The sequence below is a fragment of the Macaca mulatta genome, chromosome X, assembly GCF_049350105.2.
Source record: "Macaca mulatta isolate MMU2019108-1 chromosome X, T2T-MMU8v2.0, whole genome shotgun sequence".
Lineage (NCBI taxonomy): Eukaryota > Metazoa > Chordata > Mammalia > Primates > Cercopithecidae > Macaca > Macaca mulatta.
In genome coordinates, this window is record NC_133426.1 from 143,148,093 (window position 1) to 143,174,953 (window position 26,861).

Here is a 26,861-nt window from a genome sequence, read left to right on the forward strand (position 1 = left end):
CTCCGGTCATCCTCACTGCTACACACCCACCAACACCATGACAGTTTACAAATGCCAAAGCAACATCAGGAAGTTACCCTCTAAGGTCTAAAAAGGGGAGGCACGAATAATTTACCCCTTGTTTAGCATATAATCAAGAAATAACCATAAAAATGGGCAGTGCCCTCGGGGCTGCCCTGCCTATGGAGTAGCCATTCTTTTATTCCTTTACTTTCTTCATAAACTTGCTTTCACTTTGCTCTATGGACTTGCCTCGAATTCTTTCTTGCACAAGATCCAAGAACCCTCTCTTGGGGTCTGGATCAGGACTCATTTCCAGTAACAACCGGACACCAAATCTGTCCATTCCTTTATCTTGGACCTTCCAGATTCTGGAACCATGAGAAATAAATCTCTGTTGTTTATAAATTACCTAGTCTGTGGTATTTCATTATAATAGCACAAACAGACTAAGACACCAGGTTACCATTACCACTGTGTTAGCTAATTGGCTTTATCCAGGGGAAAAATAAAATTCTCATATCTTTATGATAGGAAGTGATTCTGACACTTGGAGTAAGATGGCGACCAAAGTTAGGCTGCTACCCTCCCACCGGAACTGGGAAATGAGGATGCTTTCTCCCTTGATGTTTACATTTCAAAGAGATGACTCTTAGGTCCATTCTTGAGAAAGATATTTGTGGGTCACAAAGATGTCAAAAGACCTATTTAGTCTGCAAAAGGATTTATGCACATTTAAAAGAGAGGAGAAAGTGCTTACAATTATAAGTTTTCTCAAATAAATGTTCTGGAAAAAAGGAGGGGAGAGAAATCTAATGCCTTATTTTCAACTGGGGTAACTAAGCCTCTTATTGTTAATTTGTATCTGTCCTTACAATCTCCTGCCTGTATTACTATAAAATAGTAACGTGAAATTTTTTTTAGTTATCTTTATTGTGGTTTTTTCCCCTTTCTCTGGGCAGTTGTAGCCATCTAAAATCAGCAAATCTGTAGTAAAATACAAAGCAAAGCAATTATTAGAAGCATGATAGAACATTAGAATTACTAAATTTGTAGAAAGTGAAATTTTTAGAAATTTTTATCTGCCTTGGGGAAAAAACCTTTGAATATATTATACTAATGCTGAATAGTTAAATTAGATTTTAAAAAGATATTTGAAATACACTTTTATTCTGATTCTAAACAAAAAGGAATGGCAATGACAGTAACAAACAAAATTTCCCCACTGAACAACATAAGGATGTTTCACATACTCATACCAAATCTCTATGCCAGTTAGGCACAACTGAATATTGTGATGTGACAGTAGCAGTCTTACATTTGAAACTCAAGAAGAAATCAATTGCATTCCCAAACAGCTAAATATGCAGGTCCAAACAATGAAGGTATTTTTTAAACTGTCACATTCACTCCAAAGCCCATTCATCTCCTTCAGCATCCCACAGATGGAGCACATGTTGCCCTTAGCTAGATAATAAAGTGGCACACACAGTGTACCACTTGACATCACAGAACAGCTGCCTATAATAGTAGACTTTTGACACTGGGCTCCAGCTTCATTCTCACAGGTCATCATCCTCATCTAGGGGAGCAGTTGTCCAAGCAACCTCTGATTTAGAGTATGTTCATACTACACTGCCAAAGTTGGGTCCATGACAACCTCTGGTGAGGCACAAGCAGGCATGGCAACAAATTCCAAGTTAGGGTCTCCAATGAGCTGTCTAGCAAGACAGAGGAAGGGCTTTTTAAAGTTATACTTTTTGGCATTTATGACAGAAATGTCGTAATACTGAAGATTCTTTATTCAGTAGAAGACAATAGATGTTTCCTTCAGTTTCCCATCTTTAATATCCATTTTGTTGCCATACAACATGAGGATGTTTTCACATATTCATACCAGATCTCTATGCCAGTTAGGCACATTCTTGTAAATAATTCAGGATGTTACCTCAAATGTTATAATGGCACACTGGGCTTGAATACAATAGCCATTTCTCAGTATACCAAATTTCTCCTGGCCAGCTGTATCTCATACAGTGAACTTAATAGATCCTCTGTTGGTGTGGAACACAAGGTGATAAACCTCAACACCTAAGGTGGCTACACACTTCTCGAATTCACTGGTCAAATGACATTTCATGAATGCAGTTTTTCCAGTACCACCATCGCCAACCAATACCAATTTGAACTGGACTTGGGGCTGTCCTTGGGCAGCCACCATTGTGTTCCTTTCAGAAGTGTCTCTGTGCCTATCCAGCTGAGGCTGAAAAGATGGCAGAAGCCCGAAGTCTTAATTAGCAACAAAAAAAGTTTCATTCATACATTAATTTTACAAATTGTTGTGATTTCTTTATTGCTTGCACTTTCAAATAATTAACTATGGAGCAATATTTTGTAGTTCCTCATGAAGTCTTGCCCAATCCAAGCCTATAGAGTAGCTTAACTCAGAACCATGCTAATTTCAGTTTTTAATTAAGAGTTTTTCTTTGATGCCCCAATAAATTTCTCCTGAGTTTCCATCAATTACATGAGTAACATCACATTTACATGGTAATTTAGGCCATTCAGTGATTGCTCCATCTTCCTAAATAACTTTAAGATGAGAAGTAGAAAGAAATCCATGGCCATCATCTAGTTAAAAGTCTTACAAGACACTGATTTTAGAGTACGGATTGAACTTCTAGTGTTTAATGTGCACAACTTTAATTTGCTTTGTGTTTGGTTTTTGGTTTTTTGTTCGTGTTTTCTTTTTTTGTTTTTGTTTGTTTGTTTTGTTTTTTGAGACAAGGTCTCACTCTGTCGCCCAGGCTGGAGTGCAGTGGCATGATCATAGCTCACTGAAACCTCAAACTCCTGGGTTCAAGCAATTCCCCCACCTCAACCTCCCAAGTAGCTGGGACTATAGGCACACACCACAACACCCAGCTAATTTTTATATTTTTGTAGGGCATGAGGCCTCGCTGTGTTGCCCAGGTTGGTCTTAAACTCCTGGGCTCAAGCGATCCACCTGCCTTGGCCTCCTAAAGGGCTGGCATTACAGGTGTAAGCCACCATGTCCAGCCAACTTTAGTGTTTTAAGCCTTAAGGAAAAATCCATCCTATGGGCCATTTTTTCCACTGGTCTAAATAGTTATATAACAGTCAGCTAAATCTCTATAAATAACAGGCATCCACCTTTGTTTATCCACCCATACTGGAGAAAATCTGCCTCCCAATGTTAGTAGTGACACTGTATCTGTCTTTTGTGGTTGCTAGTAATCTGTAGGTGCCAGATTTCTGTTCATCTGTTAATTAGATATTTTTCTTTTTTATGTCATTCTTTTTTTTTTTTTTTTTTTTTTTTTTTTTTTTTTTTGAGACGGAGTCTCGCTCTGTCGCCCAGGCTGGAGTGCAGTGGCCGGATCTCAGCTCACTGCAAGCTCCGCCTCCCGGGTTTACGCCATTCTCCTGCCTCAGCCTCCCGAGTAGCTGGGACTACAGGCGCCCGCCACCTCGCCCGGCTAGTTTTTTTGTATTTCTTAATAGAGACGGGGTTTCACCGTGTTAGCCAGGATGGTCTCGATCTCCTGACCTCGTGATCCGCCCGTCTCGGCCTCCCAAAGTGCTGGGATTACAGGCTTAAGCCACCGCGCCCGGCCTTTTATGTCATTCTTTCAATCAAGCCAGTTAATAAAACATTTTTGTGTTAAAGTTAGAACTTGAGTACCTGGATGCATACTAATTACTTTAACTTTGTTATTATCAAAAATTACTAATGAGGATGATCTCACTTGTACTCGGCCAATAATCCAGAGCATATCCACAATGGGAGTACAGTTTAGAGCTCATTGGAAATATGTAGTTGGAGGAACCATTACTGGGAGTGCAGAAATTTTGGTGTAATAATAATGTTTGCTTTCCAATAAATGTGATTCTTTATTGTGGTGATTCAAATAACCTCTGCCTGAGTAGTACTATGAGAATAGCAATCAATTTTTTAGAATACATCTTTTTGAGGCAAGAGAATCATTAGAATCTGGGAGGCGGAGGTTGCAGTGACCAAGATCACACCATTGCACTCCAGCACTCCAGCCTGGGGGACAGAGTGATACCGTGTATGAAAAAATTTTTTTAAAAATAAAGAATACCTCTTTTCAGTTGAGTTCAGTACCAATATCCATTACTCTAGCAAAGTTCTTTGTGGGAACAACTGTCTAGTCCTCCTGCGGTGCTGGCTTCACATAGAAAGCATGAATCCAGCTATGGTTCTCCTTCACTTTGATAGCCGTATGAGTGATCAGCAGCACCTGAAAGGGTCTCTCCCAATGGTGTGACAACCTGTCTTTCCTTTGAAATACCTTTATGTGGATGAAGTCTACTGTTCTATAAGGGTGGCAGACTGACTCAGGCAAGTCCTTATAACTTTAAGTCTCAGGGTTTCTAGGGAAAAGAGAAGGCCTTTTAACTATTGAACATTATTATGAGAGGATTCAGTTAAATTGGGAACAGAACATGGTCTCAGACCCAAGTTCATAGGCCTGCCAACCATAAGTTCAAAGGGAGAGATACTATGCTTACTTGCAGGGGTCACTCTAATTTTTGATAAGGCTAGTGGCAAAGCTCTAAGCCATTTTAACGTGTTAGATTACTAAATCTTGGCCAAGTAGTTTAATTTTAGAGTTTGATTCATTCACTCTACTTGTCCAAAGGACTGAGGTTTATAGCAATCTGCACACATTTGGCATAATTCCTGGGCAACAGTAGAAGTAAAATGACTTCCTCTGTCCTAGTCAATGTGCTCTGGTATCCCAGAAGTGGGAATTGTGAGTTTTAAGAGAAACTTTACCACTGCCTGAACATCAGTTTTTTATTTTTATTTTAAGTTCTGGGATACATGTGCAGAACGTGCAGGTTTGTTATATAGGTATACATGTGCCATGGTGGTTTGCTGCACCTATCAACCCGTCATCTAGGTTTTAAGCCCTGCATACATTAGGTATTTGTCCTAATGCTCTCCCTCCCCTTGCTCCCCATCCCCTAACACACCCCACTGTGTGATGCTCCCCTCCCCATGTCCATGTGTTCTCATTGTTCAACTCCCACTTATGAGTGAGAACATGCGGTGTTTGGTTTCCTGTTCCAAACATCAGCTTTTTAAATTTTATTTGATTGTGGTAAGAACATTTAACAAGAGATCTACCCTCTTAACAAATTTTTGAGAGTACAATATAGTATTACTAGCTATAGGCACAATGTTGTACAGTAGATCTTTAGAGTTTATTCATCTTGCTTAACTGAAGATCAGCTTTTGAAGACAGAAAGATTTCAGGCCATCCAAATGTCATACATACCACAACTAGACAATATCTCTTGCCTTTTATAAGCATTAGTTCTGTGAAATCTAACTGCCACCACGTTCCTGGTAAAGTTGGTTACAGAGAACTTCCTGTGCTTATATATGGAGTGCCCGTAAAGAATAGCATATCAATAGCATACATTACATAGCAAATCTCTTTAATATGTTGTGAACAATTGTATCTTTTTGGTAGGCCTAGTAGGGGTCTAATGCCTTTAAAATTCCTCTTTTGTTCACATCATTGTGTCGATGACACACCACCACTAACCAAGCAAATTGGGACTGAAGTATAGGAATTACTGTTAGGTAATTCCCACAGTCCAATCAAATTTCTTTTAGCTCCTTTTTCAATTCATTTGCTCATTTCTTTTTGTGAAGCACATTTTAAAAAATGAACAAAAACTTCTTGTCGTATTAAAAATAGAGCTTCTAAGTTTGGAGCCAGCCATGTTTTAGAAGCAGCTTTTGGCAGGGCGCAGTGGCTCACGCCTATAATCTCAGCACTTTGGGAGGCCGAGGCAGGCAGATCACCTGAGGTCAGGAGTTCAAGACCAGCCTGGCCAACATGGCGAAGCCCTGTCTCTACTAAAAATATAAAAATTAGCTGGGTGTGATGGCACATGCCTGTAGTCCCAGCTACTTGGAAGGCTGAGGCAGGAGAATCGCTTGAACCCTGGAGGCGGAAGTTGCAGTGAGCCAAGATCGTGCCATTGCACTCCAGCCTGGGTGACACAGAGAGACTTTATCTAAAACATAAAAATCAAAAATAAATAAAAGCAGCTTTTACAGCTCTATCAGCAAAATGAATTACTGGTACCTGAGAAAGCAGGTGTGAAGTCCCTAACAAATCAGCTATCAATTTTCCATGTGATTTTTTTAGTTGTTATTGAAGTCAAAAATCCTCTATTTAAAAAATGTTATCTGTTGCATGACAGACACCAAACATATATTTATTATGTTTATATTTTTATGTTTATTTTTACTCCAGAACTAAGAATTGCAGTTCTACTAACTGGTATTAACTCATCTGCTTATGCAGAATTAATTGCAGATAAAGCATAAGCTTCCGAAGCCATGTGATAAGTCGCTGCAGCTAGGAAGCTTTTTAAGTGGGTCACTTTTAGCCATACTACATTACCAATTCATAAACATTATTATATCATTTTGAACAGGAATATTACATAAATCAGGTCAGATTTTTCAAACTTTGGACATTTCAAAGCTAACAGAGAGGCTATCACCAATTTCTGCTGTTCAAAAGCCTCTTCAGATTCTAGGAACCAAACTAGAAGATCTGAAGGATTATCATGTAGTTGCTCCATCAGAGGTTTTGCCCACTCTGCAAAACCTGGAATCTACTCTCTTTAATACCGTATTAGTACCAAAACTGTGTCTCAGTCCATTTGGGCTGTTATAACAAAATAGCATAAACTGGGTAGCTTACAAACAATAGGCATTTATTAATCACATTTTGGGAGGCTAGAAAGTACAAGATCAAGATGCTGGTAAATTCAGTGTCTGGTAAGGATTCACTTCCTCATAGATGGTGCCTTCTGGTTGCATCCTCACATGATGGAAGGAGCCAGGAAGGTCTCTGAGGCCTTTTTTTATAATGGCATTCAACCCATTCATTAGGGCAACACCCTAATCACCTCCTAAGGCCCTATTTCTAATACCATCACATTGGAGATTAGGGTTCAACATACGAATTGGGGAGAGAATGAGACATAAACATTCCAACCACAGCACTACATTTGGCCGTTAGATCTGCAAAATGAGATGACTCTTAGATTGTACCACTCTAAGGCCCACAGCTGAACACAGATGCCTTAAATAGTTTACTCAGAAAAGCAATGTTGCAATTTATCTAGTGAGGCCTTATGCCCTTGTGAAGCAAAGAATTGTAACAAAGTCAAAGTGTTCGTTTTGCATTGCTCCTTAGTTTCTGAAGCTACCAGCAAAATCATCTATATTTTGAAAAATTATAGATCCTTCTGGTGAAACAAATTTCTCTAAGTGTTTCTGTAAATGACTAGATAAAACAGTAGGGGGAGTCTCAAAACCCTTGAGGAATTGTCTGCCATAAGCATCAGACTCCTTTATGAGCAAATAAGAATTTAGACTTGTCCACTTACAAGAAAAGAAAGAGGGGGAAGGAACAAAAGAAGGAAGGAAAAAAGGGAAGAAGGGAAGGAGGGAAGGAAGGAAAGAAGGGAGGAAGGGAGGAAGGAAATGAGGGAGGGAAGGAGAGAGGGAGGGAGGGAGAGAGAGAGAGGAAGGGAGGGCAGAGCATAGAAAAACAAAAATATTTTTTTCAGACGATACTGACATCAGAATAGATGAAGGATTAGTAACTACAGGTGTTAATGGGACAACAAATTAATTTACTTCTCTAAAATCAGTACAAATCTATACAGAGCTTACCCACCTTTATCAAATTTACCTTTCTTCTTTACTGGAAATGTGGGATTACTACAGGGTAAGTACCCCTTTTAAATTATCCTTTGTTTTTGTTTGTTTGTTTGTTTGTTTGAGACAGGGTCTCACTCTGTTACCCAGGCTTGAGTGCAGTGGTGTGATCATGGCTCACTGTAACCTCAAACTCCAAGGTTCAGGTAATCCTCCCATCTCAGCCTCCCAAGTAGCTAGGACTACAGGCACCTGCCATCACGCCCGGCTAATTTGTTTTTATTTTTATTTTTTGTAGAGACGAGGTCTCACTATGTTGCCCAGACTGGTCTCAAACTCCTAACCTCAACTGATCCTCCTAACTTGGCCTTCCAAAGCATGGGGATTACATGTTTTTCTAATTCTTTTATAACTGGTTTTATTATGTTTAATTGAGGTCTCAACAAAGGATATTGTTGACACATAGCCATGGCTCATCTTTTTGTTAAGCTATTTTTTATATCTCAAATTAATCCAATATTGTCATTCCCTTTGATTAAATGCTCCTTCAAGTCTTTTGTTTACTTTTAAATTCAGTTGTCTGATTATTATTATCATTATTATGACTGAGTTGTCAGAGTTCTTAATGCATTCTGGATACAAGTCCCTTATCAGATATATGATTTGCAAATATCTTCTCCCAGTCTGTGGCTTGTCTTCTCATTTCCTCAATGGAATATTTTGAAATGCAATTTTTTTTTCATTTTTTATGAAGTTCAGTTTATTTATTTTTTCTTTTATGGGTCATGCTTTTGGTGTTGTATCTAAGAATCTTTGCCTAACTCAAGGTCATGAAGATTTTCTCCTGTGTTTTATTCTAGAAGATTTATAGTTTTTTACTTCACATTTAAGTGACTTGTTTCAGCTTGTGGGGACTTTTCCAGCACAGTATGAGACTGCCACTCTTTGCCATACCTCTTTTCTTTCAGAAGTATATAGTATCCAAATCAGGTGCCTTCTCCCAAAAGGCTCCACAGACACTTCATCCACAGTACAGAATCCAGTAGCTATTAAGTTGCACAGCAGGTCTCTCACCAGTAGGTTTATAGGAGATTCAGGAGAAATGAAGAACACATGTTCCTTAGTCAAAGGACCTATCTCTATGGGAGTGACAGAGGAAAGGGGACAAGTAGAAGGCTGACCCAAAACATTCATAACCTGTATTAACCTGTCACCAGATGGGAAAAGTTATTGACACATTACAGTCCACTAGTTCTCACCTTTGGGATTCCCTCAATTTGTCAATTTTGAACCATCTGCCAAGTATTTCCTCGCTGAAAGTTTTGTTCTAGGCTCTCCTAATTCTCTTATCTTTGCAGTTTCTGCATCATCCAGAGTGTCCTTCTGCAATCCCTCTTCCAACACCCTGGCTTCTTGCAATAACAACATATAGCCTCCCATCTTTCTTTCTTCCCTTTCTGGATTGGTCATTGCGGGGTTATTCCCTTCAGTAAAGAGTTCTAACTAAGCAGAGAACAAAGCAAACTTTAATCACTTTTTTTCTTTTTTTGTTCTTAGATTATCCCAAAACTGAGTAGCTGCTGCTAAGATTTGAATAATAGTTTGCCTTTGCCATCCTACTACCTTTTCCTTAATTTGGGTTTGGATAGTCAGTGAGAGAGCTAAAATAAAGGTGGTTAGAGCCAGAGGGCAATTTTTATATGACCTTGGATCCATGCCAATAAATTTTTAGAATGCCTGAACAAGTCACTGATGGAAATTAATGAGGTACTCACCTGTCGTATGAGTGAACACCTGCAATATCTTCCAGTTCCTCTTTACAAGAAAGGTTTCAAGGAACCTCTATCCTCAGATTATCCATATTTGTGGGGGATGGGGGATAGTCAACTTCTCTTGGCCACCATACCCCTGATGTGGTAATCTTCTGGGCACCAACATCCTTGCTCCATCAAAGGATCAAAGTCTGCTCGTTGCAAAATTCCATGCAGTAGCCAGTACACATCTCCACACATGGGGCTGTAAACTGAAAACATGCTGCATAGTACTGCATATTTCTGGGGCACAGGGAAGAGAAGCCTTTAAATGAGTAAGAAAAGGATCTGAACCACCCAAGAGTCCTGGGTAGCTAGCTACTCAATGGCATCAGCTTTGCCGGCTATCCAAATAGGAAGGTCTGGTTTTCCTCACATTGAGACAATAAAAATGTAAACTATACAACACTTCAGTTCCAGTTTTGACATTCATAAGTTTAATACCTTGGTTGCCTGTCTTTTTCCAAGTGACAAGTGCAGCTACTCTCCATTCTGTTGCCTCATATGGGAACACAGTCTGTCTTAGCCAATTTTTTGTTGCTATAATTGAAAACCACAGACTGAGTAATCTATAAAGAACAGAGGTTTATTTACCTTATGATTCTGGAGGCTGGGAAGTACAACATCAAGGAGCCAGCATCTAGTGAGGGCCTTCTTGCTGTGACATAACGTGCTGGAAGGTATCACATGGCAAAAGAGTAACAGCATGTCAGCTAAGGTATCTCTTCCTCTTCTTATAAAGCCACCAGTCCCATCATGGGGGTCCTACTCTAATGAAATTATCTAATCCTAACTGCCTCCCAAAGGCCCCACCTCCAAATACTATCAAATACGAATTTGGGGATTAAGTTTCCAACACATGAAATTTGGAGGACACATTCAAACCACAGCACAGTCTTTTATCCAAGTTCTCAATCATCCCATGATAATGTCTCTTTATTATTTCTGCCTTTCTAGTTGTGTGTTGTGTGGTATGTAGATGATAAGACCTCCTGGAGGTGGAATCTGGTCTAAAACATAAAGTAGACTCAGGGCTAGGCCACCAGGCAAACTTGTATCCTCAAATAGAGCAGGTAGTTGTAGAAAGTTGTACCTTCATCTCCCTTTACAGGGAAATCTATTCTCTAAAAGATCATCACCTCCCCCTTGCCTGGGAGCCACTACAGTCAGTTAGAAGCAAAGAAGGATAAGGACATGCAGGGGAAGCAGAGGGAGCAGGCACAGCAGAGAAAGGAGGAGGAGGTCTCCATGAAAAAGAAAGTGCCTTTAATTTTTGCATTTCCCCTCTTTTTTCTTTTCATCTGGCTATTTGAATCTTTTGTTTTGTTTTGTTTTGTTTTGTTTTGTTTGGACAGAGTTTCGCTCTTGTTGCCCAGGCTGGAGTGCAATGGCGCTATCTCGGCTCATCACAAGCTACAGGCATGCACTACCATGCCTGGTTAATTTTGTATTTTTAGTAGAGACAAGGTTTCTCCATGTTGGTCAGGCTGCTCCTCAAACTCCTGCCCTCAGGTGATCTGCCTGCCTGGGCCTCACAAAGTGCTGGGATTACAGGCGAGAGGCACCATGCCCAGCCTATCTGAATCTTTTTTAAGGCTAGTCAAGTAAACCAGTGGGAGTGGAGAAGACACCAAGAAATCTATAATCAGTTGTGATCAATTAGTTGTAAACAGCACTGTACTTTGACCAGCCCTAAATCATTTTTAACACTACTCTTAGAACAATATTTATCCCATAAATACCAGGAACTCATTCGTTCAGGATGAAACCCCTCCAAGGATGTGTTAATCTATCCAAATCAAAAGAAACATCCTCCCACCACTACATAACTGGATTCTCATGTGCATAACCATCACAAATGTGACAGAGAGATATTAACTATTTAAGAGAGAGACTTGAAGGCAATATTCCTGTCTTCCCATATTTTTCAACCATATGATGACCCTGATTGAATTTTAGAGTCTACATTACCCATGTTTATTTAATAGTAACATATTGAATTTGGACAGGTTGGATTGTCTAGGTAGTAATCTCAAAAAAGAGAGCACTAGAAAGAAGACTTTTTATAATTCCAGGTCTCCTACCTGATTGTTTTATGGTTACAGACTGTCAGTTGTCTGCTCATGTCAGGAGCTACCATATATTTCCATGTTCTCATCAACAAAATTGTTGGGGAAATATAATTAAACACAAAATCTTCTCCTAACCCAGAATTCCTCTCCACAATGGTAGTAGAGAAAGAACGTTTTATTATTGAGTCAGCATTAAACCAGAGCATGATGCACATTCCAAGTAACTCACTAAGAGACTGCAAAAACAGAAAGGAATCTCACCCGCTAATACAGCCAAGCAGATACAATCCATTGTTTACATGTTTTCAAGTAAATAAATAATGACTAGTCCTCAAGTAAGAAGATTTGGCAGCATTGTTGTCACACATATTTCACCCAAACTTTACCTAGTAATTGAGGTGACATTCAGTGCTAGTTAATTGGCTTTATCTAGAGGAAAAAATAATCATATCTTTATAACAGGACATAGCTTTGCAATTTGGAGCAAGGTGCCCACCAAAGTTAGATTTCTACACTCCCACAAAAACTGGGAGATGGGGTGCTACCTCACTTGATGTTTACACTTTAAAGAAATGGCTCCCAGGTCTTTGAGAAAGACATTTCTAGGTCCTGAAGCTGCTAAAAGGTCTATGTAGTCTTCAAAAGTCTTCATTGAAATTTCAATGAAATATATATATATATACACACACACACACACACACACACACACACGTATATATGAAGAAAATATAGTTGACCCTTGAACAATGTGGGGGCTAGAGGCACTCCCTGTGCAGTTGAAAATCTCCATATAACTTTAGACTCTTCAAAAACATAATCACTAATAACCTACTGTTGACCAGAAGCCTTACTGATAACTCAGCTGATTAACAAATATTTTGTATGTTAAATGTATTATATACTGTATTCTTATAACAAAAGCTGGAGAAAAGAAAATGTTATGAAGAAAATCATGATAAAAAATGTATTTGCTATTAAGTGGATCATAAAAGTCTTTGGCCAGGCGCAGTGGCTCATGCCTGTAATCCTAGCACTTTGGGAGGCCGAAGCAGGTGATCACCTGAGGTCAGGAGTTCGAGACCAGCTTGGCCAACATGGCGAAACACCATCTCTACTAAAAATATAAAAATTAACTGGGCGTGGTGGTGCGTGCCTGTAATTCCAGCTACCCAGGAGGCTGAGGAAAGAGAATCACTTGAACCCAGGAGGTGGAGGTTGCAGTGAGCCGAGATCACGCCACTGCACTCCAGCCTGTGCAATGGGAGCGAGACTCCATCTCATAAATAAATAAATAAATAAATAAATAAATTAAATAAAAGTCTTTGTCCTCATCTTCAGGCTGAGTAGGCTGAAGAGGAAAGGTTGGTCTTACTTTCTCGGGGTGGCTGAGGTGGAAGAGGTTGAAGTGTAGTCAGGAGACACAGGCACACTTAGTGTAACTTTATGGAAATTGAATACACGATAATTTCTGTCTGACTTTTTTGCTATTTAATTTCTCTAAAAATGTGCCTATATGGTACCAATTCTTCCACAGTTTGCTTTAGTTTCAGTGCATGCATCATAGAAGGGTACATGTCATAAAAGAAGTCAAAAGCAATCTTGAATAATCAGAACCCTTCTGCTAAATTGCCTAATGTCAACTTGTTTTCTCGTACGGCTTCTTCTACATCTTCTTCATTGTCTGGCACAGGTTCAGAAACACTCATCTCTATCAGGTTGTCTTCTGTTCATTCCTCTGGTGTGGTGCTGATTAGCTCTTTAATTTCTCCAAGATCCACATCTTGAAACCCTTCCCACCACCCACCACCACCTTTTTTTTTCCACCTCCACAATCTGCTTCATTATTTCCTTGATTGGCTCTGTTGTAAATCCTGTGAAGTCACGCTGGACACAGTTTTCTCCAGCAGGAATTTATTGTTTTGGGCTTGACGGCTTTTTCCATAACAACGATGGCTTCTTCAACGATGTAATCCTTCCAGATTTTCATGATGTTCTATCAGAGTTCTCTTCCATAGCATTGACAATCTTTTCCATAGTGTACCATGTGTAATGTGCCTTAAAGGTCCTTATGGCTACCTGATCTAGAAGCTGGATTAGAGACATTGTGTTTGAGAACAAGGAGACCAATTCAAGGCCTTTGGTGTTGAACTCATAGGGATCTGGATGGCCAGGGGCATCATTCAATATCAAAAGAACTTTAAAAGGCAGTCCCTTACTGGCAAGGTACTTCCTGACTTCAGGGACAAAGCATCTATGGAACCAATCCAGAAACAGGGTTCTTGTTGTCCAAGCCTTCTAGTTATACAACCGGAAGACTGGCAGCTGGTGTTTATGTTTTCTCTTCAAGGCTCAGGGGTTTAGCTGTTTTATAGATAAGAGCAGTTCTTATCATAAAACCAACTGCATTTGCACAAAACAGTAGAGTTAGCCTGTCCTTTCCTGCTTAAAATCTTGGTGCTTGCTTCTCTTCCTTACTAACAAATGTCCTTTCTGGCATTCTTTTCCAGAATAGGGCACTTTAATCTGTACTAAAAACCTGTTCAGGCAGATATCTTTTCTCCTCAATGATTGTCTTAATGACATCTAGAAACTTGTCTGCTGCCTTTTGATCAGCAGAAGCTGCTTCTCTGGTTATCTTGACTTTTTTTTTTTTTTTTTTGAGATGGAGTCTTGCTCTGTCGCCCAAGCTGGAGTGCAGTGGCGTAATGTCAGCTCACTGCAACCTCCACCTCCTGGGTCCAAGCAATTCTCCTGTCTCAGCCTCCTGAGTAGCTGGGATTACAGGCATACACCACCAGGCCCAGCTAATTTTTGTATTTGTAGTAGAGATGGGGTTTCACTATGTTGGCCAGGCTGGTCTCAAACTCCTGACCTCAAGTGATCCGCCTGCCTCAGCCTCCCAAAATGCTGGGATTACAGGCATGAGCCACCATGCCTGGCCTATCTTGACATTTTTTTTTTTTTTTTTTTTGAGATGGAGTCTCACTCTGTCACCCAGGCTGGAGTGTAGTGACGAGATCTCGGCTCACTGCAACCTCCACCTCCTGAGTTCAACTTCAGCCTCCTGACTAACTGTGATTACAGGCGTGCACCATCACACCTAGCAAATTTTTTTATTTTTAGTAAAGACAGGGTTTCACCATGTTGGCCAGGGTGGTATCAAACTCCTGACCTCAAGTGATCCACCTGCCTCAGCCTCCCAAAGTGCTGGGATTACAGGTATGAGCCACTGCGCCTGGCCAAAAGCTGCATTTTCAATACAACATAAAAAGGTATTTTGCAAAAAGTTCAAGGTTTTCATACCTACTGGCACAGCTGCAGCAACAACTTCATCAATTTCCTTTTCTTTTTTATAATTAGTCCTTACACTGGATTCATTTATCTTGAAATGGTGGGCAACCAAAGGTCGGGCACGGTGGCTCACATCTGTAATCCCAGCACTTTGGGAGGCTGAGGCGGGCAGATCATGAGGTCAGGAGATCGAGACCATCCTGGCTAACACAGTGAAACCTGTCTCTACTAAAAACACAAAAAATTAGCCGGGCATGGTGGTGGGCACCTGTAGTCCCAGCTACTCAGGAGACTGAGGCAGGAGAATGGCATGAACTCGGGAGGCGAAGCTTGCAGTGAGCCGAGATTATGCCACTGCACTCCAGCCTGGGTGACAAAGCGAGACTCTACCTCAAAAAAGAAAAAGAAAAAGAAATGGTGGGCAACCACAGCTGCAAATCTCAATCTATGTTACATATCAAGCAATTCACCTTTTTTCTTGTAATGTCATGATTTTTATCTGCTTCTTAGGAGTACATCACTAGTGGCTCTTCATCCTGTGGCATTATTCAAGGTTTGTCCCACCATAGGTCCCATGGTGATATTCAAGGTTTATGGTATTGCACTGAACACAATGAAAAACACATGAAAATTGCAAGGATCACTTTTTATTGTGATACGCAATTTACTGGAGAGACAAACTACTCATGCAGAGATGATTAGTGTCCCACGTAGTTCTAAGCAGATGCCCACAACACTTGGGCTCACAACAATAGCAACAGGAGGTGGCTACAAAATTGTTACAGTAGTACAGTATATACTACAGTTAATTTTATGCAGTTATGACTTAACATTGCATCTCTACTGTTGTTTATATTTCTCTCTTGGACTGCACATGTTGCTATGTATAGTATATGTTTGTGTGTACATGTGAGATGCCCCATACTTTTAAACAACCAGATCTTGAGAGAACTCACTCACAATTGTGAGAACAGTACCAAGGGGATGGTACTAAACCATTTATGAGAAATTCAACTCCATAATCTAGTCCCCTGCCATAAGGCCCCATCTCCAACCTTGGGGATAACAATTAAACATGAGATTTGGTTGGGGACACAAATACAAACCATATCACAAGGATCAGAAGCAAATCATAAGAGCAGCCAAAATTCAGAGAAGGTTGAATTCTCAGTTTCGGTGAGTCTCCTACACCAAAATCAGGGTCCCAGTAAAGAATGGGACCCTAAGACTCGGAAGAGAGATTACTGAGTAGATGCATTTGGGAACCTTGAACTCCAAGATCCTCCAGAAACTTCTGGACATGCAGAAGTGCTGCAATCCTCATTTTAGAGGACAGCAGTCCCCCCACCTCTGGATTGAAGATCATGAAAGGAACTCAAATGAGGCACTGTCTGGGACAATGCCTGCCCTTCTCAGGATCTGACCCCCTCCCTTCCCAGCAATTAGAACAATAACTATGTTCAAATTTCAACATGGGATAACTGGAGAAGTGCTTGACCTGCTGAGGGAGGAGAGGAATTATACACAAAAAGAGAGTCATTACATACACAAAAGGAGCTACAGAACTTAGCTGACATTTACCAGCAAAAACTGGAAGAGTATATCTGAGGATGCTGGATCTACAGGACGGATTACAAAACTGAATAGAGAAAAGTGTGTTAATATGGAGGTACTCTCCTGTGACACAGGATTCAGCACACTGGCAAGGGCCCCAGAGGCCAGTTTTGAAATGGTTTTAGGAAGGCAGAAAAAAGCAGTGGTCCACACTAAATGAAGTAGCAATACTAGAACTTAGTGGTAGACTATAGAGGAACAGATCAAAAGGCTTAGAGAAGTGAACATGTTAGGATGGATTTATTACATGAGACAAGAAGACCGACCAGTTGACTATGTTCATTGGAGGGGCCCAGAGTATAGTTCACTGACCAAAACAATAAGGAAGGTGATAGTGAGGGGACACAAGCATTATTGAAAAGCTTCAGCCATGCGCAGTGGCTCACACCTGTAATCCCAGCACTTTGGAAGGCCAAGTGGGGAAGATCATTTGAAGTCAGGGGTTCGAGACCAGCCTGGCCAACATGGTGAAACCCCATCTCTACAACAAATACAAAAATTAGCCAGGCATGGTGGCACACGCCTATAGTCCCAGCTACTTGGGAGGCTGAGGCAGGAGAATCACTTGAACCTGGGAGGCAGAGGTTGCAGGGAGCCGAGATTGCACCACTGCACTCCAGCCTGGGCAACAGTGAGACGCCGTCATAAATAAATAAATAAATAAATAAATAAATAAATAAATAAATAAATAAAAGCTTCATAGTCGGTTGGGCATGGTAACTCATGCTTGTAATCCCAGCACTTTGAGAGGCCAAGGTGAGTGGATTCTTTGAGCCCAGGAGTTCAAGACCAGCCTGGGAAACATAGGGAGATCCCATCTCTACAAAAAGAAGAAGAAGAAAAAAAGAAAAGCTCCATAGCAGTAGCTGTCCTCTGTAAAACCAAGCTGATGATAGGAGATGCTCATACAGAACTGGGCTCCCTAGTGCTAATAGAGGTGATAGGATTCTGAAATAGGGGAGACTAGGTGACGACACTTAACCGTCAAAAGTGAATTGGTTCTAAGTATAGGCAGCAAGGTTGAAATGACACCAAGGGATGCCTCCAGACTCACAAGGATTTAATGAGATGGCCCATAGAACATTGTGTTCCTAGGGGCAATTCAGATAAACAGCCAGCAAGGGTATTACTATATATAAATATATAGATAAGCAGAAGTCTGAAGTCAGTTGCCTCAATGGAAAGTCACAGCTTCTTTTCTAACTTCCAGACCTAAGCCAGTTCTCAGACCCCAAGCCCATAAAATGAAGAAAAGGTCAGGTTCCCATGAGAAAGGGCCCTACAACAACATGGTAAGTATATTTAGTAGTATTCTCCAAGCCTTCTCCAAAAGTGTCTATGACCATTTACTCAGATAGCTGGGGAAAGGGGAATACAGAGACTCTTTCAAGTCTGCTGGACCCAGGAAATAAGTAGACACTGATACCCAGGGGCCAAAGTGTTACTGTGGCCCACTTGTTAGAGAGAAGCTTATGGGGGTCAGGAAATAATTGGGATATTGGCCCAGGTTTGTCTCACAATGAGTTCAATAGTCATCTCCATGACTCCCAAATGAATCATCGGATTGAATACATTAGCAGTTTGCAGAATCCTTACCTCAGTTCTTTGCTCTATGGAGTGAGAGCTATTATAATAGGAAAAGGCCTATGAAAGCCCCTGAAAGTCACCACCATCCCTGAAGAAAAACCTTTCAATGGCCAAAACAGTAAATAAAAACCAATATTGCATCTGGGGGAAAGGAGAAATAGCAAAGATTAGTGTCACCCTCAAAATATTAAATAATGCAGAAGGCATGGTCCTCGTCATATCTTTCTTTAATTAATCAGTCTGGGGGCTGGGCATGGTGGCTCACACCTGTAATCCAAGCATTTTGGGAGCCCAAGGTGGGCCGATCACTTGAGGCCAGGAGTTCGAGACCAGTCTGGCCAACATGGTGAAATCCTGCCTCTACTAAAAATACAAAAATTAGCCGGGCTTGGTGGTACACGCCTGTAGTTCCAGCTACTCAGGAGGCTGAGGCAGGAGAATCACTTGAACTTGAGAGGTGGAGGTTGCAGCAAGCCAAGGTCACACCACTGCACTCCAGCCTGGGCAACAGAACAAGACTCTGTCTCCAAAAAAAAAAAAAAATTAATCAGTCTACCACCTGCCCAGTAAACATGATAGTCCCAGTTGTATCTACTGAACTTGATGTAGTATCTTTACTAAAGCAAATTAACACACCTCTGGTAGACGGTATATGGCTACTGATTTGGACTAATACATTTCTTTCATACGTGTCAGGAAGGAAAATCAGAAACTGGTTCTATTCACATGGAACAGACAGCAGTATATATTCCCAGTCTTACCCCAAGGCTAAGTTATTTCTCTGCTCTCTCTTATAACTTAACGGGACCTGAACCAACTAAATACTTTATAGAACATCATATTGGTCCACTCTATTGATGGTATCATGTTAACTGGAACTGATGAGCAAGCAGCAGAAGTACCCTGGGTGTCATAATAAGATGTACATTCTAGAAAGTAAAAAAACCCTGCAAAAAGATTCGGGGATGAGCTACATGAGTGAAGTTTTTAGGGATCCAGTGGTCTAGGGTCTGGGGAATGCTGGGACATCCACTCCAAAGTGATAGACAAATTATTGCACCTTTAACCTCCCACCTTTAAGAAAGAGTCCAAAGGTGGGACTCTGGGTCTGGAAGCAATATAGTCTACACTTAGAAATACCATAATAACCCATTTATTGAATGACATAGAAGGCTACTAGTTGTGAGTGGATCCCAGGACAAGAAATGCCTCTGTAGCAAGTCCAAGCTGCAGTAAATGCAATTGCACCACTTGGGTAATATGCTCCAAAAGATTCCTTGACATGAGATGTATCTGTGGTAGAAGAAAAATGTGGACTCCCTAAGAAGCCCAAATAGGAACCGTGCAGTGCAGACCCTTAGGGTTCTGGAGCAAGGCCACGCCATCTAGAAGCAGAAAGCTATATACCATTTGAAAGGAGCTCCTGGTATGCTCCTGGGCCCTGGTAGAGACTGAGCACTTGCTCTTCAGATTTTTTTTTTTTTTTTTTTTTACAACCGGAGTCTCACTCTGTCACCCAGGCTGAAGTGCAATGGTGCGATCTCGGCTCACTGCAACCTCTGCTTCCCGGGTTCCAGTGATTCTCCTGCTTCAGCCTCCCCAGTAGCTGGGATTACAGGCATGGGCCACCACACCCGGCTAATTTTTGTATTTTTAGTAGAGACAGGGTTTTGCCATGTTGGCCAGGCTGTTCTCAAACTCTTGACGTCAGATGATCCACCCACCTCAGCCTCCCAAAGTGCTGTGGTTGCAGGTGTGAGCCACCACACCTGGCCCAGATTTTTTTTTTTTTTTTTTTTTTTGAGTCCTTGCCCTTTGGATATCAAGTATCCGTGTTCCCAGTATTGCTCATCATGAGCTTGGGTCTGTCAGACCCACCCTGTCATAAGGTTGGGCAGGCCCCAGCAGCAATTTATTGTAAGATAAAGTGGTACATCCAGCAGGATTGGGTGCTAGCAGGCCAAAAGACCCAAGCAAGCTATAGAAACAGGTGGTCCAGACACCAATGTCACCCACAACTGATGCACTGGTGCTTCTTCCTTAACTAACACCAATGGGCACACGGAAGGGGAAGTATTCCTTATGATCAGCTGGCATAAAAGGAAAAATCTCAAATTTAGCTCATGGATAGATCGGCTCAGTATTTGTGTACCAGCTGAAAATATGTAGCTACTGCCCTACAACCCCACTCAAAGGTGTCTCTGAAAGACAGTGAGCAGAGCTTTGGGTGGTACACTTGGTCACCCACTTTGTGTGGAAGAAGTGGCCCAAACTTATTATACTGATTCATGGGAAACAGTGAATGGTTTGGCTAGTTGGTCAGGGGATTGGAAGGGAAAGATGGAAAGATTGGGATCAAGGAGGTCTGGGGAAAAGGCATATGAGTGGGACTATGGGAATGGGTACAAAGTGTGAAGGGTTTTGTCTCTTTATTTTAACATTAATCAGAATGCATTCGCTGCAGAAGCAGCACTAAATGACCAAGAGGACAGGATGATCTGGCCAGCAGATGTCAGCCAGTCTGTCCTCTGCCATCCCAGTGCTTACACAATAGAGTAGCCACAGTGGCAAAGACGGAGGTTACGCATGCCCAACAACATTGGCTTCCTCTCACCAAGACTAATGTAGAGATGGCTGTGGCTGAATGTCTAATCTTCTAGCAACAAAAACCACACCAAGTCCCCAGTATGGCACCATCCCTTGAGGATATCAAGACATGTGGTGTCAAAATGATTACATTCAACCCCTTCCCTCTAAAAAGGTCAGTGGTTCATTATGACAGAGATTGCCACATATGCCACATACGAATTTTTCCTTCACTGCCTGCAAGGACTCAGTCAGCACCACTACCTGAGATCATGATGTATCTGATCTACCAACATAGAATCTCTCCTAATGTCACCTCAGACCAAGAGATTCACTTTATGACAACTGTGATGCAGCAGTGAACACATGACAATGAAATTCATTGGCCCTACAACATTGTGCACCATTCAGAGGCTGCTGGTGTAATAGAGTGATAGAATGGCATTTTAGGGCTGGTTGCGGTAGCTCACGCCTGTCATCAATCCTCGCACTTTGGGAGGCCAAGGCGGGTGGATCATGTGAGGTCAGGAGTTCGAGACCAGCCTGGTCAACATGGTGAAACCCTGTCTCCATTAAAAATATAAAAATTAGCCGGGCATGGTGGTGGGTGTCTGTAATCCCAGCTACTCAGGAGGTTGAGGCAGGAGAATCGCTTGAACCCAGGAGGCAGAGGTTGCAGTGAGCCGAGATTGTGCCATTGCACTCCAGCCTGGGCTACAAGAGCAAAACTCTGTCTCAAAAAAATAAATAAATACATAAATAAATAATTTTTTTAAAAAAGGCACTTTAAAGGCACAGACAAAGCACCAGCTTTGAAACTATCCCTGTGAGGATAGGGCACTATCCTTCAAGATGCAGTATTTGCAGACAGTCCCTGACTTATGATGGCTCCACTTAGAATTTTTTGACTTTATAATAGTGCAAAAGTGATACACATTCAGTAGAAACTACACTTCTACACTTTGAATATTGAATCTTGATCTTTTCCTGGGGAAGTGATATGTAATATGATACTCTCTTGTGATGTTGGTCAGGGGCAGCAAGCTGAGCTCCCACTCAGCCGGGCAATCACAAGGGTAAACAACCAATCCTCTACAGTGTACAACGTTGCCAGATGAGTTTGCACAACTGTAAGCTAATATAAGTGTTCTGAGCATGTTTAAGATAGGCTAGGCTAAGCGATAATGTTCACTAGGTTAGGTGTATTTAATGCATTTTTTACTAACAAAGTTGAGGAGCATCTGTACTCTAAACCAGGGATCAGCAAATTATGGACAACATGCCAAATCCAGCCCACTGCCTGTTTTGATAAATATGATTTTATTGGAACATAGCCATGCTCATTTGTTTACATACTGTCTTTGGCTGCTTTCATGTTACAACATCAGAGTTGAGTAGCAGCAACAGAGACCATATGGACTGCAAAGTCTAAAATATTTACTGTCTGGCCCTTTATAGAAAAAGCTTACTGACTCTAGCCCTAACTCAGAGATCATCATATAGTGTTCTGGCCCCAACAGGGTAAATACATGGGTGTAAGAACCAAGACATGGAAGTAAGAATGACCCTCTCATCATCACTCCTAATGAACTACTTGAGGAATTTATGCTTCCTGTCTCCACAACTTTAGGATCTATGCATCTAGAAGACCCAGTTCCCAGACGGGGATCACTTCCACAAAAGGACATAGTAGGAGTCCGACTACACCCAAAGCTACACCTATTAGCTGGTCACTTGGGCTCCTTCTGCCAATAGATCAGTAGGTATGAAAAACAGTTGCCATATTGACAGTGGGGATTGGCCCTAGATTATCGTGAGGATGTAAAGTTGCTGCTATATAATATGAGCAGGGAAGAGTATGTTTGGCATTCATGTGACCAAATGGGGCATCTCTTGCTACTGTAATGCCCAGTTTTAGCCATGAATGAGCAAGTGAAGCAACCACAGACCTGATAAGGGCATGAAAACGAGCTCAGACACACAGCGATAAAGGTATAGGTCACCCCATCAGGAAAGCCACCTAGACCAGCAGAAGAACAAACAAGTTAGGGGAATCTAGAATGGGTGATGAAAGAAGAAAAGGAGAATATCAGTTAAAGTCTCAGAACCAATCAGAGCAGTCAAGGCTGTGGTTTGTTTAAATCTCCTCTTTAAGGCTGTGGTTTGTTTAAATCTCCCACCAACTAGAATCCTGGAAAAACCATGCCCAAATACAGTGAACTTAATAGGAAGTAGCAGGTGGATCTGATAGGTCCAAGGAATGAACTGTAGACACTGTTGGTGCCTTACACTGATCACCTTCATTAACTGGTGCATCCATTCCCCAGCTACATTGAGTGCTGTGGCTAAGAGTTTACACCTTTAAACATCTCCAAATAATTACCCTTTGCTAAGAGGAGCCACCTCTTCTGAAGACAACTGGGAAATTCAAACACCTCTCACCCCCACCCCACACCACTACCAACAATAATGACCAATGACTGACTGATAGGCCTAACTTCCTTGCCTCCTAATGGAAGAACTCCTCAAGTTCCTCATTGCTACATGAAACAACTCCTGACACATGTTACAGGCCATGACCACACGCATTCCTCCCCCGTATCTTCCTACTGTCATTCTTTTACAGGTTGTTCCTAAAGAGCCCTCCCTCAATAAATCACATACACCTACATGCCTGCCTCAGGCTCTGCTTCTGGGCCTTTCATGCAAAGGCAGAGCCATTTTCCTTAAGCTTACTGACCAGAGCACATGCTCCTTGCAGTCAGGAATACCCCAAAGAAAGGGGATAAGTCACAGATGCCAAATTCTTAGTCCCAAATCACAATTCAGCATGTCACTCCTCCTCCCATGAGGAGCAGCAAAGGGCATAGAAAAGCCTGGAGTGTGACCTGAATATGTGTCCCTTCACCTGAAAACTGGGTAAATTAGGAATAAGTAATCCCCCTTGTCTTGGGTTGGCTCCCCAGAAGCAGGCTCTGAGATGAGGATTCAAGTACATGCAGTTAATTTAAGGCAGTGCTCCCAGGAGACCTCAATAAGGAAATTGAGGAAGCGGGACAGGAAAGCGGAAGTAGCTAAGCAAATGTGTAATTTCAGGCAACATCCCATGGAGGGTTGCTTCCACATGATCCCACAGGGGAATGCAGAGCATAAATTATGTCACAGGGTTTGTCCCTACTCAAGACAGAGGAATTAAACTTTCACCCAATAACCTTCATTTGGTAAAGACTATCCAGAACTTGCAAGCGGAAAAGGGTGGGGTTACAAAAAGATGAATGTAAATTCTCAGGCATTGTCAGTTCTCTGCATGTACAAGCAAAGCAGCTCCTGAAAACAGGCTTCCAAGAGAGCCAGAGAGGCAAAGGTGCAGGCCTTTAGAAGTAAATATACACAGCCGGGCATCGGGGCTCATGCCTGTAATCCCAGCACTTTGAGAGGCTGAGGCAGCTAGATCACCTGAGGTCAGGAGTTTGAGAACAGCCTGGCCAACACAGAGTGAAACCCTGTCTCCACTAAAAATACAATAATTAGCTGGGAGTGGTGGCATATGCCTGTAATCCCAGCTACTCCGGAGGCTGAGGCAGGAGAATCACTTGAACCCGGAAGGCAGAGGTTGCAGTGAGCCGAGATTGTCTCACGGCACTCCAGCCTGGGTGACAAAGCAAGACTTTGTCTAAAAAAAAAAGGAAGTAAATAAACACAAAAGCCAGGGAAGGAGTTCAAGAAATTGTTAAAGGAATCTGAGAGGATCTGGGCAGAACAACAGTAATCAGTACAACCTCCTAACATTTAATGGTTTTTTTTTTTTTTAACTGTCTTTATACATATTTTATGTATCATATAATTCACCCATTTCAAGTGTACAATTCACTGATTTTTAGTAAATTTACCATGCTGTGTTAACTATCATCATAAATCCACTTTAGAATGTTTTTATAACCCCAATAAGATCCCATTTATTGTTACTCCTTTTCCCCATCATGAGGACCAAGCAACTACTTTCTTGTCTCTAGGGAATCATACCGTTTGTACAATTCTGTGACTGGCTTCTTTCACTTAGGTCCATCTAGGTTGCAGCATGTATCAGTACTTCCTTGCTTGTTATGGCTGAATAATATTCCATTGTTTGAATATACCACATTTTGTTTATCCAGCCCTTAGTTGATGGACATTTGGGTTGTTTCTACTTTTTGGCTATCATGAATAATTCTACTCTGAAAATTCTTGCACTAGCCTTTGTGTGTACAAGTGCTTTCATCCCCTTTGTGTATATACCTTGAAGAGGAATTGCTGGGTCATATGGTAAATTTATGTTTAACTTTTTAAGAAATTGCCAAACTGTTTTCCAAAGTGAGTATACCATGTACGTGCCCATCAGGAATTTACGAGGATTACCATTTCTCTGTATCTTTGTCACAATTCTTTACTGTGTGCTTTTTTCTTTATTTCTGTAATTCTAGTACATATGCAATGATATCTCATTGTAGTTTTAATTTGCATTTCCATAACTAATGATATTGATCATATTTTCATGTTCAATGTATTAAAAACACCTTTCTTGAGGCACAATTTACATACCTTAAAATTCACTGGTGTAATTGCTCAAATCAACAATTTTTAGTAAATTTCCAGGGTTGTACAACCATCACTACAATCCACCACAAAGTTTCCATCAACCAGGGGAGATCCCTAATGTTCATTTGCAGTTAATCTCCACTCCCTTAAGCCTAAGGAACAACTAATCTATTTTCTATCTATACACATTTGTCTTTTCTGGACATTTAATATAATACTGGTCAGGCGTGGTGGCTCATGCCTGTAATCCCAGCACTTTGGGAGGCCGAGGAGGGTGGATCATTTGCAGTCAGGAGTTCAAGACCAGCCTGGCCAACATGGTTAAACCCCATCTCTGCTAAAAATACAAAAATTAGCCAGGCACGGTGGCACGCACCTGTAGTCTCAGCTACTCGGGTGGCTAAAATATGGGAATCGCTTGAGCTCAGGAAGTGGAGGTTGCAGTGAGCTGAGATTGTGCCTCTATACTCCAGCCTGGGCAAAAAAGCGAGACTCTGAAAACAAAACAAAACAAAACGTCAGTTTATAGCATTGCTCAAGTCTTCAGAATATTTGTTCTATCCATTACTGAGAGCAATAATGAAGTCTTGAACTGTTCATTTCTGTCTTCAATTCTGTTATTCTTCTTGTATTTTGGGGCCCTGTGGTGAGTATGTGTACATGTTTATAATTATCAATTCATATCTCTAATGAATTGACCTTTAGTCATTATATAATGTTCTAATTTCTCTCTAGTTACATTTCCTTGTGTATTAGAGTCTAGTTTATCTGATATTAATATAACCACACCAGTAGTCTTACGTTTACTGTTTGCATGGTACATCTTTTTTCTTTTTTGTTTGTTTTTTTTTTTTTTTTTGAGACAGTCTCACTCTGTCTCCCAGGCTGGAGTGCAACAGCGTGATCTTGGCTCACCATAAGTTCTGCCTCCTGCGTTCAAGCAATTCTCCTGCTTCGGCCTCCCGAGTAGCTGGTATTACAGGCGCCTGCCACCACACCTGACTAATTTTTGTATTTTTAGACAGGACTTCACCATGTTGGTCAGGCTGGGCTCGAACTCCTGACCTCAAGTGATTTGCCTTTCTCAGCCTCCCAAAGTGCTGGGATTACAAGTATGAGCCAACATGCCTGGCCATCGTTTTTCATCCTCTTAATTTCAACCTACTTGTGCCTTTGAAATTAAAGTACATCTCACGTAGACAGCATATAGTTGGATCTTGGGATATTTTTCCCACTCCGACAATATCTTCCTTTGATTCAGTTGTTTAATCCATTCACATTTAATATTATTGGTATGACTGGATTTATGTTGGCCATTTTGATAATTTTTTCTGTATGTCTCATCTTTTATGTTCATTTGTTCCTCTTTTATTTTCTTCTTTTGTATTAAACATATATTTTCTACTGTACCTTTTTAATTCCTTTGTTGAATGATTTCTCTATTTTGAGGGTTTTTTTCTTTTTAGTGATCGCTCAATTCTTTTGTACTAACTTATGTATTCACCATTTGTGGTACTCTTCAATTTTTTCTGTAGTTTCAAATTCTTTTTGGTGTCATTTACTTACTGTAATGTAGTTTCA

The 26,861-nt window shown here is 41.1% G+C and overlaps 1 protein-coding gene and 1 pseudogene across 5 annotated transcripts in view; both read right to left on the minus strand.

Annotated features, from left to right (window-relative positions):
- RBMX (RNA binding motif protein X-linked) overlaps positions 1 to 26,861 on the minus strand; it is a 96,456-nt gene that overhangs the window by 20,305 nt on the left and 49,290 nt on the right. Inside the window, exons 11-13 of one of the 5 annotated variants that reach the window (XR_013413068.1) lie at positions 10,150 to 10,228; positions 9,520 to 9,767; positions 8,699 to 8,883 (exon numbers count right to left, since the gene is read on the minus strand). The gene's annotated coding sequence lies outside the window, so the exon portion shown is untranslated. Of the gene's footprint in view, positions 1 to 8,503; positions 8,884 to 9,519; positions 9,768 to 10,149; positions 10,229 to 18,333; positions 18,640 to 25,303; positions 25,775 to 26,861 lie in introns of those variants that run through there. The other 4 variants (XR_013413067.1, XR_013413069.1, XR_013413070.1 and 1 more) reach the window with 4 other exon arrangements.
- On the minus strand, positions 1,417 to 2,364 carry LOC106995334 (GTP-binding nuclear protein Ran-like; annotated as a pseudogene).